Here is an 18,818-nt window from a genome sequence, read left to right on the forward strand (position 1 = left end):
GTGCTGCAGCCGGGACCTCCACGTGAGGCCGAAGGGTGCTGCAGCCGGGACCTCCACGTGAGGCCGAAGGGTGCTGCAGCCGGGACCTCCACGTGAGGCCGAAGGGTGCTGCAGCCGGGACCTCCACGTGAGGCCGAAGGGTGCTGCAGCCGTGGCCTCCACGTGAGGCTGAAGGGTGCTGCAGCTGTGGCCTCCACGTGAGGCTGAAGGGTGCTGCAGCTGTGGCCTCCACGTGAGGCTGAGGGGTCTAAAGTCCCAGCCCCCTCTGCTATGCCTTGATTGGTCGAGCATTCTGTCATGAACGGGGTGTTGTGGCAGGTGTTGAACGCCGTGGGCGGAAGGAGCAGGCATAGAGGCAGAGGGGTGGTGTAACCAAAAAAGAGTCTTTAATAATAAGTAAACACAAAGTATAAATAAAGATACAAACAAAGGAACAAACAAACTTAAACCATACTTAACTTCGTGCTAACAGGGGCTCTCTGGCAAGACACAGACAGGGGAACAAACACACGTCCTGTGACGAGACACAGGCAGGAGGAAACACAAAACACGTCCTGTGGCGAGACACAGGCAGGAGGAGACACGAAACACGTCCTGTGGCGAGACACAGGCAGGAGGAGACACGAAACACGTCCTGTGGCGAGACACAGGCAGGAGGAGACACGAAACACGTCCTGTGGCGAGACACAGGCAGGAGGAGACACAAAACACGTCCTGTGGCGAGACACAGGCAGGAGGAGACACAAAACACGTCCTGTGGCGAGACACAGGCAGGAGGAGACACAAAACACGTCCTGTGGCGAGACACAGGCAGGGGGTCACACGAAACACGTCCTGTGGCGAGACACAGGCAGGAGGAGACACAAAACACGTCCTGTGGCGAGACACAGGCAGGAGGAGACACAAAACACGTCCTGTGGCGAGACACAGGCAGGGGACAAACGTAACAATACACTAATGAGGCGTGGAGCTGAAACTGGACACACTAGAGAGGAACGGGAGACACTAGAGAGGAACGGGAGACACTAGAGAGGAACGGGAGACACTAGAGACTAGACGAGAGACCAAGAGAGGGACAGGACAAGGGCTAAAGACATGGCAATCAGCTAGGCATGGCTTTTAGCTAAACATGGCTAAGCATTGCTTAACCATGGCAGTTAGCTACACATACACCTAGCTAAGCATGTCTTTAGCCCCAACATGCACTAAGCTATACTTACCTAATAGCTTAAACACACTAGGGAATAGGGGCACAGAAACACAGACAAAGGATACCCAGTGGCTAGGCGAGGCAGCCCTCCTAGACTAAGCGAGGCGGCACTCACAAGCTAGTCGTTACTCCCCAGTCAGGAGGGACAGCACTCTAACCCTAGGCGCACTGGGACAATAGGGGGAGAGGAAACACAGGACAAGGGATACCCAGTGGCTAGGCTCAGGACACCATCATAGGCTAGGCTCAGGACACCATCATAGGCTAGGCTCAGGACACCATCATAGGCTAGGCTCAGGACACCATCATAGGCTAGGCTCAGGACACCATCATAGGCTAGGCTCAGGACACCATCATAGGCTAGGCTCAGGACACCATCATAGGCTAGGCTCAGGACACCATCATAGGCTAGGCTCAGGACACCATCATAGGCTAGGCTCAGGACACCATCATAGGCTAGGCTCAGGACACCATCATAGGCTAGGCTCAGGACACCATCATAGGCTAGGCTCAGGACACCATCATAGGCTAGGCTCAGGACACCTCAAAGGCTAGGCTCAGGACACATCAAAGGCTAGGCACACTGGGCAACTAGGAGGGGGTGGAAACACAGGATAGCTAGAGACACAGAGGGGCTATGGCTAGAAGCATACTAGTACTGTAACTGTACTATAAACTCAACATAGCATTTAGCTAATCATGCTCCTAGCCACACATACACCTAACTGCTTACCTGCTCTAGCTAACCATACGAACACAGGAGGACAGGACGGAATCAGCTCCACTAACACAGACACACAAAACATACACAGAGACATTGCCAATAAGAGAGCCCAAGTCAACACAACTAAAATCAAAGTACAAATTAAACAGATCACAAAAACAAACCAAAATGCCCACATAACTGACAGTGGTATTCCCAAAAATGCTCGACCCAGTTTCCCAGTCTAAACAGCTATTTATAGATTAATTGATGGCTACCTCGGTTCAGGTGTGCACTGCATCACCTGACCGAGGTGCCTGCTGGGAAACTGAGTCGGCCAACAAAAACTACAAAATAAAAACAGTGACCTCTAGTGGAGGACCCTTACAGATTTTCACACACAACCATTTCTAGGGTTTACAAAGAATGGTGTGAGAAGGGAAAAACATCCAGTATGCGGCAGTCCTGTGGGCGAAAATGCCTTGTTGATGCTAGAGGTCAGAGGAGAATGGGCCGACTGATTCGAGCTGATAGAAGAGCAACTTTGACTGAAATAACCACTCGTTACAACCGAGGTATGCAGCAAAGCATTTGTGAAGCCACAACACGCACAACCTTGAGGCAGATGGGCTACAACAGCATAAGACCCCACTGGGTACCACTCATCTCCACTACAAATAGGAAGAAGAGGCTACAACTTGCACAAGCTCACCAAAATTGGACAGTTGAAGACTGAAAAAACGTTGCCTGGTCTGATGAGTCTCGATTTCTGTTGAGACATTCAAATGGTTGAGTCAGAATTTGGCGTAAACAAAATGAGACCATGGATCCATCATGGCTTGTTACCGCTGTGCAGGCTGGTGGGGGTGGTGTAAAGGTGTGGTGTAATTGGCATACTTTAGGCCCCTTAGTGCCAATTGGGCATCGTTTAAATGCCACGGGCTACCTGAGCATTGTTTCTGACCATGTCCATCCCTTTATGACCACCATGTACCCATCCTCTGATGGCTACTTCCAGCAGGATAATGCACCATGTCACAAAGCTCGAATCATTTCAAATTGGTTTCTTGAACATGACAATGAGTTCACTGCACTAAAATGGCCCTCACAGTCACCAGATCTCAACCCAATAAAGCATCTTTAGGATGTGGTGGAACGGAAGCTTCGTGCCCTGGATGTCCATCCCACAAATCTCCATCAACTGCAAGATGCTATCCTATCAATATGGACCAACATTTCTAAAGAATGCTTTCAGCACCTTGTTAAATCAATGCCACGTAGAATTAAGGCAGTTCTGAAGGCGAAAGGGGATCAAACACCATATTAGTATGATGTTCCTAATAATTCTTTAGGTGAGTGTGTATATATATGTATCTGTCACGCAGGTGGGATATTCGGATGTACCGATCCTGTGCAGGTGTTGTTACACGTGGTCTTCCACTGCGAGGATGATCAGCTGTCCTTCCTGTCTTCCTGTAGCGCCGTCTTAGGCGTCTCACAGTGCGGACATGGCAATTTATTGCCCTAGCCACATCAGCAGTCCTCATGCCTCCCTGCAGCATGCCTAATGCACGTTAATGCAGATGAGCAGGGACCCTGGGCGTCTTTCTTTGGGTGTTTTTCACAGTCGACAAGTCTCTTTAGTGTTCTGCCTTTAGAACTGTGACTTTAAATGCCTACTTTCTGTAATCTGTTAAGGTCTTAACGACCATTCCACAGGTGCATGTTAATTAATTGATTATGGCTAATTGAACATGCATGAAAAACATTGTTTAAACCCTTTACAATGAAGATCTGTATTATTAAGTTATTTGGATTTTTACAACTTTATTGTTGAAATACACAGTCCTGAAAAAGGATATATATATAATATACTAAATACTTTTTTGCCCCACTATATATATATATATATATATATATATATATATATAATATACTAAATACTTTTTTGCCCCATATAGTGGGGCAAAAAAGTATTTAGTCAGCCACCAACTGTGCAAGTTCTCCCACTTAAAAAGATGAGTATAGGTATATATAGGTATACCTTAACTGTAAGAGACAAAATAAGAAGAAAAAAAAAGTTTAGAAAATCACATTGTAGGATTTTTAAAGAATTTATTTGCAAATTATGGTGGAAAATAAATATTTGGTCAATAACAAAATTTCATCTCAATTCTGTGTTATATACCATTTGTTGGGAATGACAGAGGTCAAACGTTTTCTGTATGTCTTCACAAGGTTTTCACACACTGTTGCTGGTATTTTGGCCCATTCCTCCATGCAGATCTCCTCTAGAGCAGTGATGTTTTGGGGCTGTTGCTGGGCAACAAGAAGTTTTAACTCCCTACAAAGATTTTCTATGGGGTTGGGATCTGGAGACTGGCTAGGCCACTCCAGGACCTTGAAATGCTTCTTACGAAGCCCTCCTTTGTTGCCCAGGTGGTGTGTTTGGGATCATTGTTATGCTGAAAGACCCAGCCATGTTTCATCTTTAATGCCTTTGCTGATGGAGAGAGGTTTTCACTCACAATCTCACGATACAGGACCCCATTCATTCTTTCCTTTACACGGATCAGTTGTCTTGGTCCTTTTGCAGAAAAACAGCACCAAAGCATAATGTTTCCACCCCCATGCTTTACAGTAGGTATGATGTTCTTTGGATGCAACTCAGCATTTTTTCTCCTCCAAGCACATTTTGGTTTAATCTGACCATATGAGATTCTCCCAATCCTCTTCTGGATCATTTAAATGCTTTCTAGCAAACTTCAGACGGGCCTGGACATATACTGGCTTAAGCAGGGGGACACGTCTGCAGGATTTGAGTCCCTGATGGTAGCCTTAGTTACTTTAGTCCCAGCTCTTTGCAGGTCATTCACTAGGTCCCCCGTGTGGTTCTGGGATTTTTGCCCACAGTTCTTGTGATCTTTTAGACCCCACATGGTGAGATCTTGCATAGAGCCCCAGATCGAGGGAGATTATCAGTGGTCTTGTATGTCTTGTATGTCCATTTTCTAAAGATTGCTCCCACAGTTGATTTCTTAACACCAAGCTGCTTACCTATTGCAGATTCAGTCTTCCCAGCCTGGTGCAGGTCTACAATTTTGTTTTTGGTGTCTTTTGACAGCTCTTTGGTCTTGGCCATAGTGGAGTTTGGAGTGTGACTCTTTGAGGTTGTGGACGGGTGTCTTTTATACTAATAACAGATGCCATTAATACGGGTAACGAGTGGAGGACACAAGGGCCTCTTAAAGAAGAAGTTACAGGTCTGTGAGAGCCAGAAATCTTGCTTGTTTGTAAGTGACCAAATACTTATTTTCCACCATAATTTGCAAATAAATTATTTAAAAATCATACAAAGGGATTAAAAAAAAAAATCATATTTTGTCTCTCATAGTTGAGGTATACCTATGATGAAAATTACAGGCTTCTCTCATCTTTCTAAGTGAAGGAAATTGCACAATTGTTGGCTGACTAAATACTTTCTTGCCCCACTGTACTGTATATATATATTTCAAAATTCCATGTTTTCACATCTTTAAATGTCACTCAACACACTTGGGTAATATACATTCATTAAACAGGTTGGAGGAAATTGACTTTAACAGACTTTTGTAACTTGCTATGGTTTTTCCACAAATAATTTATTTAGCACTGATTAGAAATAACACTGAAAACACCACATGCACCACGGTATTGATTTAGCTTACCGTATTGAACGTGTTGATCCAATGGAAGGGAACATCATTTAACATGGCCTTTTTGTTACAAACTGAAACAAAACCCAAACCAGCATCTACTACTTTCTAGTGGCCCAACTTTTGTGCATGCAATAATTGAACTGTCACTGAAATACCCACCAGGAAAAGTGAACACAAATAATAAAGCAAGGTTTATATATATAATAAAGCACGGTTAAACACCTCACACTGGCCAAAGTGCTAGAGATCGAATTAAATGGTACAACGAACAAAATAGAAAAAGAATAAAGGAATAAGACCCACAAAAGCCAATTAACCAACAATCACACATTTGTCAAAAGAGAGTGGGTTTATCTAATAAGTGTTGGTAATTAATATTAGAGTCTGGGGCATAGACTGCACATGTACTATATGTATGTAGTTTTCAGATATTTTTACAATTATCCTGAATGTTTGAGTCTACAGATGTGACTGATTCTGTTTTTTTTTTTTTTTTTTTTTTTTTTTGCAGGGTTCATAGTCAAAGGTTTCCTTCTAAACCATGAATTAGTTTTTCTAAAACTAATCCTAGTTTTGCAAAATGATTCCAGCACTCAAGCAAAGAGGAGAAGTGCTTTTAAGATGCATAACATGTCATCAGGCAGAAATATTTGCAAACAAGGAGAGATTCTCTCAGGAGGACTTTTATCCATTTTTATACGCAATCATTTTTCTTTATATTCTGTCAGGGCAAGTGCTCATACCACAAAGGTGAACTATTTATAGTGTTTCAGTAATATAAAAGTTGGGTTTTATATACATTATAAATAAAGCCTTTGATCTCACCCACTGAACATAAAAAACAGCACTAAACATGAAGCAGGAAGTAACTTGATAACTTGGAACAATCACATTGCCTTAAAATGAGAATCACGCTACAGTCCACCCAAAATTGTGACCTTCGTACAGTTAAGACATTTTGCAAAAAAAAGAAATTTTTTAATGATTGCCCAGACAATTCTGACATTTAAAAACAAATTACTAAAGGACATTTAGGAAAATGAATGGCTTAATAAAGCAGTAAATAAATGGTCCAATTTAATGCAAAAATTCCAGTTTGTTTCATAACTCTTTATCAGAGACCTCAATGAACCATTTATGATCCAGTGTTTATTTGGATGTGATGCACCAGAACCCCGGTGTGCTAGCTCCAAACCATTTACAAGCCAGATGAGGGTCAAGCGCTGCATAAAATATAAGCAAATGTGTGGCAGATAAGAAGTCATCTTTGAGCAGAAAAGAGGAGAATGGTAAAAAGTCCAGTACAATGTCACAAGCGGTTTGTATCTAAAGTCTGCAATGGCCCTAAGAGCACAACAAAAAAAGCATTTTCACATATTTATGTGTGAACTCTTGAATACCAAAGTAGGCCATGCACAGGTGTTCAGGGAAGATAAGACCTGTGCTTTCCTAGGTTTCCTTTTCCAAAACAGGATATGGGTGGAGGGGTGTGATACATATTTTACTATCCAGGGTTGTCAATCATTTTGAATGGATGGGACCATTCTGGGAAGCAGGATCTTTTTTTTTCTTCTTCTTCTTTTTTTTTTTTTTTGGTAACTTAGAAGTATGCTGTCCTGTATGCACAATGGTTTAAATAGAAGATTCCCTGCCAGCCACCTAAATATTTGGGTCAGGGGTTATAAGACTCACCTGGGACCTGTTAAACCCATCATCTTCTCCATAGATGAGGAGGATATGAAGTTCTCCAAGCAGCCTTAAAGAAACTCTTTGTAGAAAAAAAGACTGTTTTTAATGAATGGGATGACATGTACCACAATCATCGGCCCGGTATATGTCTTGCAGAGCATAAAATTAGTCATGACTGCCAATGAGATATGACACAACAGCATATTGTGGGGTTAAACACAATCACTGGAACCGATTACAGCAGACTTGTAAATCTTCAAAGCTGTCAAAATCAATCCATGTCGTCTAATTCTTGGTAAATGAATTGGTCTTTCTGGTGTGTCATGTGAATGCTCTCGTCCAACCACAATGTTTTTAGTGGCTCCAGAGCAAAAAAGCAAAAAGCCTTTCAATTATGTCACTCAAACCAAATATATTTGTACGTACATCCTCGCCTTATTAAAACAACCCACGCCTTGCTTTCACTATACACATCACCAAAGTGGAATAAATAACAAGTCAGTCACTGCCAGCAAAATGTCAGTACCTGATGTCAGGACATGGGTCCAGTCTCATAACTTTAGTTTAGTCAGAAACATGATGATTAATTTTCCATAACTAGCGATAGTTAAAAAATCAATGAAAATTTTATAATCCAAAGCCTTCTGTTAGGAGATGTTTATGCAAAATGAACATCCATTATCGAAGGAGTCTCCACTGAAATGTCTTTATGTCCAAATGGAAGAATTGTCTGCTTTTTTAAATGCAGTTTTTAAGTTACATGGAGAGAACAAAGACAGGCTAGTAAAGGAATTTCCACAATAGCTAATATAATATACTGTATGTGACAACAGGAATTAATTAAAATAATACTGCAAGCCTGGGCAAAATTCTGTGGTGTAAGAGAAATGAATTACTTTTTGCTGTTATTGGAAAGCAATCAACATCAGCGTGGTTACAGCAAAGGCAAATGTAGAATAAGTTTCTATAATTGTAAATTGTTTAATTCTTAGCATAACACACTGAGAAGACTCTGGATCCATAATACGATAAATAATTAAATACAACAACTTATTAGTAAAGTAATAACTTATATTACTAACTAATATACTAACTATTAATATTAGTTGTATCAAACTTCTCAGTTGAAGAGTAAATTTGTGTGAAACATTTTATAATTAAAGGGGGGGGGGGGGGGGTTCAAGCTAAAAAATAAATTAATAAATACCAAGGATGCTGATTATATTTCGTAAAGAAAGGAATTAGGCTGTATAAATATTATTCCCTAAAATCTCACACAAAAAACAACAAAATGACAGAAATACTGTTTGTTGTGACTACAGTTTGTATCCAGCTGGGTATTTCTACCTGTTATGATCTCACTCTCAATTCTCATATGCCTAATGTTGTAAGTAAATAGGATTTAGCAGTCCGTAGGAAAGGTGTGATGTGGTTGAGAAGCCAAAAAAGGTAAAGGAGTGAAGGACACACATGCCAATTACTCCCAATGCTATATTTATGCTCTCTCTCTCTCTCCCTCTCTCTTTCTCCCTCTCTCTCTCTTTCGAAAGTCTATGTGTATGTGTAAAATGTTTTTATTTTGTTTGTCCTATTCTGTATTCACGGTTAGAAGATGTGTGAACTAAGAAAAAAAAGTCCTGAGGTATTTGGCATCCTCTGAATGTTGTGCTCTCAAATGTGTTTGATTGGCAACAAAACCCGCGAGCTTTTCATAGAATGACGTAATGGGGATAGACTTCTGGCTCACATCATCTAGTGGTAAACCTGCGGGATCAGCAACATCAGGTTCTAATCGATTTCCAAAAACCCTTCTAAAGAGCTTCATAACCACCTTGTCATCTGCTGTGACAACTCCAATAAATTCTCTCATCCCTGAAAGGTACTCAAAGAATGTTGCCAAGGTATACGTAGAAATGTTCCCAGTTATGGCCTTGATACGGCATGTGGTGCTCCATGTGTGACTGGGCCTTAATATCCAAGATCAGTTAACTGCTGAAACCTAGTGGGTGGGACAAAGTCCCAAATAAAATCTGAACATTCTAGCTATGACAAAAGCCATGCTGGCATGTATTGATTTAACTTGGAATGGCTGTGTTCAACTGATGTTGGACGAAGGGAATTGGGTGTCCACCTTCACTCAGGGACACCTTGACCGAACTGCAAGCAACCAGAGATTTACATTTACAGTACATTTAGGCGTTTGGCAGATGCTCTTATCCAGAGCAACTCACAAAAGTGCTTTGGAGTTTCCATTATAGAACATATCCTTACACTGGGTTACTAGGTTACTTACCAAATAGCAGAGAGATAATGATGAAACAGTTCATTGTTCACAGTGAGGGGGTACAGTGCTACTGAATGATTCTCATTTTTCCCCTCAAGTTCAAAAATGACAAATACACATGAATACATTCTAAAAGTTTAAACCTCTGTCTTATGTGATCTCAGAGCAGGACGATCTTGAATTTATTACAGATATTAAAATGTCAACACACTGGGGAGTTGATTTGAATGGGTCCTTACTGGGTTATTGGGTTATTTCCTCTTTATAATTTATTAATCCACATCCCACCTGTTTTTAAAACTGAGAGCCACTTTTCAGCGTTTAATTCAGATTGGCATTAATAAATAAAGTGGCATACACTGCAACTATCCACACACTGCTCAATGAAAGCTTGCAAACTTAAGTCTACCAGGAATATTAAACAATTTAAATCATGAAAATGCTAAAAATACACGGCAAAGACATCAAATATACACCTGCAAATAAGAAAGAGAGAAAGAAAGAAAGCTTTACTGAGAAGCAGAAGCTTTACCTTCACAGCATAATCTCAACTAGGAAAAACTGTTAAGATTAGCTAAATTGATGAACAACAGTACATATTATCATCTTTTAACCTGTAAAACCTGTAGAAACAAAAAAAGCCACGTTTGAGACATTTTTAAACTACAACATACACACTATTTTTTTCCATAATTAAAAACATTTGTATGGGGACAATATGGACTAGAGGGCATCATCTCCTTGTTCTAAACAGCATGAAAAAGTCTCCTATGCAACAACATCCCCCTGAGAAGAACACAGACGTGTTCAATTTAGGCATGACATAACTTTCCTCTTAACGTCCTTCAAGGATGATGGATACCAATACATTACAGAGCAGACAGTATGAAGAGAAAATTGAGCAATCCACATTTTTATTAAGTAGGCTCAATCTAGAGAAAACGGTGGAATAACTAAAATAGTCACCTTCATTTATTGATGCCAAGGCCAGTACCTTCTCCTCACTGATTTCATGATTCTGTTTCATTTCTGAAGAACACAAGCTAGAAGCCATCAAAAAGCATTGCCTCTCATTGACCTCTTCCATATCAACCTCATTTTGGTAAAAAAAAAAAAAGAAAAAGGAAATCACCCTAGCATGATATTTCATGGCACAAACGGACAAGATCCATGAATTCACATTTGAATTATTAACATCAGCTTTTAGACTCAATCAGTTCTTGGTGCTGTAAAGCTTGACCTTGTACCCTTGCACATAATGCTTAATCTTAGGAAATAATGGGTAGATCTGTTATACAATGGACAGGTCTTTTATATTTCATATCACATGTTTTATGTAAAAAGCAGGCTCGTTTAAATGTTTTGAACAAAAGTTCCATAATTTACCAGGATGTATTAAAAATAATTACCTTTTATCATGTCAAGTCAAATTCATTTCAAAACTAAAAAAGTTGACTGAAGTGCTGGATAACATAAAAAAGAGAGCAAAAAAATAAAACACACACTATGGTAAAATACTGTATAGCAAATTTTAATAATAATAATAATAATAATAATAATAATAATAATAATAATAATAATAATAATAGTGAAAATAAAATGTGGTTATAGCTAATTAAGTAGACACTTTAGCCCGTGAAAGTGTCTTTTTAATAATTAATTATGGGAGATCTCAGTGCATTTTAACAATTGTATTCAAGTTTTTTTTTTTTTTTAGTTTTTGCTAGCAACAAAAAATAAATGCATTTTGATGCAGCTTAATTAATTACAATTTTGTTCTTGAAGTTATTAAGTGTAAGTAATTAATAGAAAAGTTCTTTATTAAATAAAGGTAGTATCTACTTTATTTAATTAAGTAATAATGTCATGTAATAATCATTGAGAACAAATGTAATTAAATTTAATTAGATATTATATAATATATTTAAAAAAGTGCTTTAGATGGAGATGAGTATACAGTGGTGGCCAAAAGTATTGAGACGATACTTTAATGTTTTAATGACAAATGTTAATGAGACAAATTTAATGTTTTAATGGTATTCTTAAATTTGTTAAATAATTTAGTTTGTTTGTTTGTCTTGCATGCAACAAATTGCTTTACAGCAATCAGTACTTGTATACGTATAAAGTGCTTGGTTGTTTACTGAATCAAAATTGATTTCAGCTGGACATGGAGTCAGAAAGATGTCTGCAGTACTCTGGTGTCACGCGCTCAATCCATACCTTCTTCATTAGTTCCTGAAGATCATATGCAGAAATTTGCCACAGATGTTCACAATTTAAATGAGAATTTATGAATTTTAGCCATTTTTATGCAGCGGTGGACACTTTGGCTTCAGAAGGTGAACTACACCAGCTGATTGTAATTACCACAACTCTCCAGTCAGATATGTTAGAACTAATTAGTGAAATCACCTGTTTTGTGCACAGAGAGAACTAGAATACATGGCATACTGTAAGTTGTCTTAATGCTTTTTGCCACCCCGGTATATTCTGGAGGAAGAATCTTAAAGTTAGATATTACCATGTTTGTTTGGTTTATGCCAAGCCTTGTGAGCAGAATATTACCGTCAGTTTTAAATACTTCACAATCTGGTTTACCTTTACATTTAGGCATTTGACAGATGCCCTTACCCAAAGTGACTTTAAGGGTTAAGGGCCTTGCTCAAGGGCCCAACAATGGCAACTTGGAGGTCGTGCAGTTTGAACCTGGGACCTTCTTAACCACTCAGCTACCCATGAATTGTTAAAATATGTTTAATATTTTAATTGACATAAATTTAAAGTCAAGCTTGTGAGCCATATTATACTTGTTACTGTTTCACCTGAGCTTAATGTGTGTTAAGAACCCATTACTGGCCCCAGACTTATATTTCACTGATTTCCACTGTAAATCCTGCTCACTCATGGTATTAAACAATGATTTTACATTAACAGAATTCAGCAGGAGCCCTTTCACAGAACGACTTACAGAAGTGCTTAATCTCTATCAAAAACATATGCTAATGCCAATTCATTAGGTAAAGGACTAAGAATAGCATTAACCCACAAACCCTGTTGGCGAGGTTAACATGGCATTTTATTTTATTACCTTTTCCCTTACTGCATATGAGCAGAGTTTAGTAAGTGATTAAGGCCAAACGGGATCCTTAAAGGAAGAATAATAAAGATGATGTCTGCAAGCCAAAATTATAATAAAAGCATAGTCTCTGTTCTTTTTGTGACATGTGATACAAGTTAAAATGTATCTTTTCCCCTCAGGTGTTCTCATGTAATTATGTGTTTAGGATCACAACTGAGACTTCAAGCCCCTAGGTGTCAGATTCAGTTTTATTATATCATACTTTAACAAGCTCATGGGAGTCTTGGAAATGTTGGACCTCTTTCCCTCTGGCTATTGGGTAAATTAAGTAAAATCATCTTGTATTATGCATACAATAGCTGACATTCTCTACTTTTCTCTGAGACATATGATGAACCATGAAAAATTCATATAGTAGGGTTGACCAAATTGGCTGTGATAAAAACATCCAAAGGAAGAACAATCCTGATGTGCAGGCATCTTAGGAACACAAAATGTGGCATCTTTTCTTTTCCCATTAAATCAATAGTTCTATAGGCTGACACAGTACACATTCAAAACTAGGAATCTTATCGAAGTTATTTATATCCAAGCATCTTGTTAGGGGGAATCTATAGGGGCATCTTGTTAGAGGGAATCTCTAATCAATGCTTTCTGAGTCAGCAGAAAAAGTCAATTTACTCGAACAATTCTACGTATCTTCCTAAAATATCGAATAATTATTTCAGCGCTGGATCTTGGAATATTACCATGAATGGCAACATCATGATGATAATTACTTTCTATTGTAATTTCCCTTCATAGCTCACTGAAAGAACAAGTTCTCCAATAATTAGTTCGAAGTTCAGGCTTCCCATTTATATTCCTCTCCACAAGAGACTGCTTCTTCAGCCAAGATCCTTGGACCTCACTCTGACAACCCAACCCTTCCACTCTATCCCAGTCCTATTAGCAATCAAGCATGTCATAGCAGGTACTGCTATCCGACCTCACACACTCGTAAATCTACTGGAGAGCTGCAGCAGATGGAGACCGCTACTTTACTTTCATCGCCGGTATATTAACAGCCAGACAAATATTATTGGTCCACATACAATGTCTTTTTTTGTTTAACATATGCATAGGTGAGAAATATAAATCAGGTATACAGTACATTATGCATGGGTGATGTATGCAATTGAAATGTCCAGCAAACATTTGTGAGTCAATTGACGCTGAGTATGTTATAAGTGAGGGATGTGGACATGGTTGAAGGCACCTGATTAACAGGTCACTGGTACTGTAAAGGTAAATTAAATAAAGTGCTGGTGAAGAATGCTTCTGCTTGAAGGAGAAAAGTGATTACATTTAATGTAACAAGTCGTTGAAGAAGAAAGGAAACAGTGAAGGGGTTTAATCAATAATAAAATAATTATATAGCCCAATGTCATCAAGTTTCACGATTTTTAGACATGGGAAATGAGTAAACTGCACTTCACTTAGAAGGACCTGCATCTGAATTATTATACATCAAGCCAACATGAAGCTCATGTGTACAGTACATTCAGCCTAGCACTTTCAGTGTAAACAGTTTGCAGCTTGATTACACAGAATGCTGAAAGTAAATGCACGTATATATTTTAAACAGAAGCTAATTAATAACTCATCAACTATCTCGCTTGTTTATTTTGACAAATTTGTACAATTAGCATGATGCACTGAAAAAACGAACGATCGTGATGCCTTTAAACTTTCATAACCATAACCATGCTGCTCAAATATTAATTTGCTCTCTAGTGTTACACTTTTTTAAAATACTTTTTTCATACCTGTCGAGAAACTCCATTACAAGCATGACAAATCCATTACGCACCAAGGGAGAGACCTTTACCTTTTCAAAAACCATGGAAAGAAAAACCAAGAACATTTTCTCCCCTCCACCTGTCAGGCAAAAATGATACATACACCAGGCACTTAGCTTAGGCATTTGGTCACAAAGAATGCGAACAAAAAATGTTGCATGCTTGTTTATGATTTTTCAGACAAGCACCTGATGTTGCCAAACTGAATAGCGGCAAGTTACCTTTTAATCATTAAACATTAAATAATTAATTATGGCTTTAAATTTTGGATTTATTTAATACACATTTTTGACCACTTTTAATTAGTACAATGAGACAGTGGTTTTTGTATTTTAATAAACGTAGCTACGTGGCACGGAGGTGTAGTGGTTAGCACTCTCCTTGCACCTCCAGGGTCCGGGTTCAATTACCATTTCTGTATGCATGGAGTTTTCATGTTCTCCCCGTGCTTGGTGGATTTCCTCCCACAGTCCAAAGGCATGCAGATTAGGCTAATTGGTGTTCCCAAATGGCCCGTAGAGTGTGTATGTGTGTGCCCTGTGATGGATTGGCACTGTCCAGAGTGTTCCGTAAAAACAAAAAATCAATAACAGCCTATATGAAAAATCTATATGAAAATTCCTACTATAAGCAAATAATTTTAGCCATAAAGCTAGTCTGAGCTACTTTTTAAATGAATGTACAGACTGTAAATGCTTGTAACGGGCTGAAATACAAGGTCTGGTATAAAAAAAACATGGATATGCACAGTATGTATATTATATAAAGTCAGCCAAAAACATTCATACACACGCCTCTTTTCTAAAAATCCCATGATAACATTAATGATGGATAATTCAATCCATCATTAATGTTAGGGGGTCATTAATTTGTGATTTAAAAAAGGGCATAGACAACAACTGCCTTAAGTAGACATCAGGTGGTGTAAGATGTGTGAAATTGGATGGCTAAGGGAAGGAGATCGTTCTGAAACCTTTTTTAAACTCGTTCCCCATTCACGACCACTTTCGTATGAGCGGAAACAACACTCAACTATGAACACTTTGTCCTCCATGCAGAGGCCCATTTCCAACAACAAATGCACAACAGAACTGTCTTTTCCATACTGGGAAAAATTGTGTCTGGAGCTATGCCTCACTGACAAGCACAAATATGCTTTCTTTATTTTAGTACAGTTTTAGTACTGTATATATTTGGCAGGGTATTATTTAAAAGAATAGAGAGTGCAGAATTACATTGTTTATTGAATTTGCTGCAGAAATGTTTTAGTACTTGGTTTAGAAACCGCTATCTAAATAGTGATCATCTTGTTATCAGTGCACGGAGAGACAATGTGAACTGCCTCCTGCAAGGATCTGGCAAGAGACTGATATGATGTATGCAAAATGGAAATGTGATCTTAAATAGAGATCAGCATGTCAGCAAGAACAAGGCAGCAGCACCACAGATATCATAGTGAATTGTGTACAGAACACGGTGAAAATGGTACAGGTTTAGGCTTGCAGAAGGTTAAAGGCAACCCGCTCTAGTATTAGCCATAAGCCAAAACAGAACTGTTTATATTAACATAACACATTAAAGCCCAATCTGTGGTTTCTGACTGACAAAGTGAAACAGATTCGCATGAAATGTCTCATGCCAAGGTATTCACTTGCCTTTATGGTCCAGAGGCACGAAAAGCTAAGCTTATCAATGGTCAGTGATAACGAACAATGCTCCAAGGGCAGATAATAAAGGGTGGCCCACCAGGGCTGTGATACCAGACAACAGCGATGGGCCTCGCTTCCCATTGTAATTCAAACACTCATGTTTCAAAAGAAAAGGTGAACAAGTACGAGCGAGCGAGAGTGAGAGCGGTGATACTGAGCAGTGTGTCATGAGAGTCAGGAAATGAAAAAAAAAAGACAAGGAGATATTAGTTCTCCATGGCTGGTTCAACCATGTAAGTCTGTTCAGACCATGAGAGGAATACCCCACCCCCCGTCTCATTATTGACAGGTCCGTAGTTTTGGATCATTTGGCAGGTAACTAACAATGGCACCAAAGTTGGTCGATTTATGGAAACTTAGTAGTTCAATTTTTTACATATTTTTTTGATTTAACATTAAACATCAAACACAATTGTTAGGAAAGAACCGTATATAAGGAAAGGTATGAAATGAGCCTTGGGTATTGTAAGTGTCAAATAATGGAAGAGAGTACGATGGTTTTTGAAACTGATTAGGCTTGCACTTAAAACCTCCTGAGACCTGGATTTTCTGTTGCATACATTTCTCCTTATTGTTTTCATTCATTAGCACCTAATAACAATAATAACATAATCAATATCTTAAAAAAAAAGTTGGTTTGGCAAAACAATAATACCTACTGTAACAGTCCTTATATGTGGAGTGCACAAAGCCATGACATTAACACCATCACTAGATGAACTGAGCAACACTGATAACTAGACAGGAAGCATGGAACCAAAAGCCAAGCCCACAACTTGGGTGGGTTAAATGTTAATGTTTTCAATGTTATGGCTGATCTGTGTGTAGTTTGGAAAAAACATTCAGGTGTCAAATGTTTAAACTGTAAGGCACAAACATTATTTCATGTCATTTATCTGTCATTTATGCCCAGAGTCTTGAACATCAAACGCAGGAAACCCATGTTCACACATGCACTGACCTCTCATCATGTCACATGTGATCTTCAAGATTTGTTGTACAATCCGATTCTTGAGCTGATTTTAACCTCATTTAATTGACATGTTGGTCTACCCGCAGTTTCATTCCTACTTTCTTATGTTACCTGCAATGCCCATCGACTACCTATTGATAGCACCATTAATAGGATTTAGGCCTTCTTTCATTTCGGAGCTATGCAGCAGCATCTTTAATCCTAGTCGGTCTACCTCTCTCACCTCATCCATCCACTCTGCTAGAACAGTTCAGTTCCCAAATCTTTTATGCTAATAGAATCATAAATGTCACCGCGCCTTTCATCTTGTAGATCACCAACTATGTAGCTGGGCATAACTCAGCACAGCTGTGTCGTAGAACAAGAAATTTCTCCACTAAGTCTGAGCTGCTTTTCTCACGTAAATGACATTGAACATCACAGGCAAAGGGTGAATGAAAAATAAGGCTTTTGTTTTTTGTTTGTTTTCAGGAGCTAACTACAAAACCTGTCATCTCATTTGTCTTTTTTTTCTCCTAAACTTTGATTATGCTAGCAATTAAATCAAAATCTGCTGTGATGTCAGACAATGGATAGACGATACCTGCTTACTGTAACTCACAGGAAACGTGAGCATCACAGATATTGCAGTGTAAAGGGTGGGTGCTTCCTTTAATGAGTCATTCAAACGGAATGGCAATCCAACCGAGTGAAGCAAGCTTTTTGTACACACATGCGTCTGAAAGCTAAACACTAAATTATTTTATTATTCATCCTGGGGCTAACAACAGTCAACACCAGGCTGGCATGCAAACAGTCGCCAGTTTATCGATGCCCACAAATACTGTAAAGTCCCCTTCCAACTGATAAATTCATAGTTTACAATTTAAATTTTAATTGTGTGCTGGCTTCCACATTCCTTAGCATAGCCCGTGTTATCGGGTGGTGCCTGCCGCCACATGTTGCTTGCAGAAATATGCTCTGCAAGCACATGCGTTGCACTGACAGAACACAGTGGCATCTGTGAGGCACTTGCAAACATCAGTAAATGTCAAGACTTTGTTGAAATATAAGCTCCGAACAGCCAATAGGTTTAAACCGGTGTCTTCTGAGTCAACGCACTTTCAAATAGTGAAAGTGAAATAACAGCTGTTCCCCAGCTAGTGTCATCCTGTGACTAACCTAATGAATGTTATTTAGGACCTCACAGGAGGCTGCATTTCTAAAACCGCTTAAAACACCTGGTACTCTGCATGAGCCTGGGACATATATCTGCCCGGAAATAAAAGCCTGTTGCACCTTGCACAGCTTCCTTTTTAAACATGTCACTGCAGGAAAGAAAGATTCTGAAACGTTTACCTTCAAAAAGCTGAGTTGAGGTGAGATCCTTGCGTGTGATGTCCTCCGTCCCGTTCAGTGTTTTTGACAGGAGAATAGGCTAGCTAACAGCTTTCCATGTAGAGCACATTTACTTCTCTGTTTCTCTGAAGTCAAGAAATTACCCTGAACTGCTTCCTGACTCACCTGAACTCATCTAACCTGTTCTGCATTTGATCGACACGACTTCCTCCTCCCCGCTACTTGTCTGCATGCACCTGTTGAAACCAGACACACCAGTTGCAAAATAATGCACCAAGAGCTAAAAGCCAT

General features: G+C 39.3%; 1 protein-coding gene across 1 annotated transcript in view; it reads right to left on the reverse strand.

Moving 5' to 3' along the window:
• Window positions 1-18,615, reverse strand: part of LOC128543257 (inactive N-acetylated-alpha-linked acidic dipeptidase-like protein 2) — a 318,759-nt gene extending 300,144 nt beyond the window's left edge. Inside the window, exon 1 of the mRNA XM_053513625.1 lies at window positions 18,528-18,615. The gene's annotated coding sequence lies outside the window, so the exon portion shown is untranslated. The remainder of the gene's footprint in view (window positions 1-18,527) is intronic.
• Window positions 18,616-18,818: the final 203 nt, after the last annotated feature.

The sequence above is a fragment of the Clarias gariepinus genome, chromosome 15 (genome assembly GCF_024256425.1).
Source record: "Clarias gariepinus isolate MV-2021 ecotype Netherlands chromosome 15, CGAR_prim_01v2, whole genome shotgun sequence".
NCBI lineage: Eukaryota > Metazoa > Chordata > Actinopteri > Siluriformes > Clariidae > Clarias > Clarias gariepinus.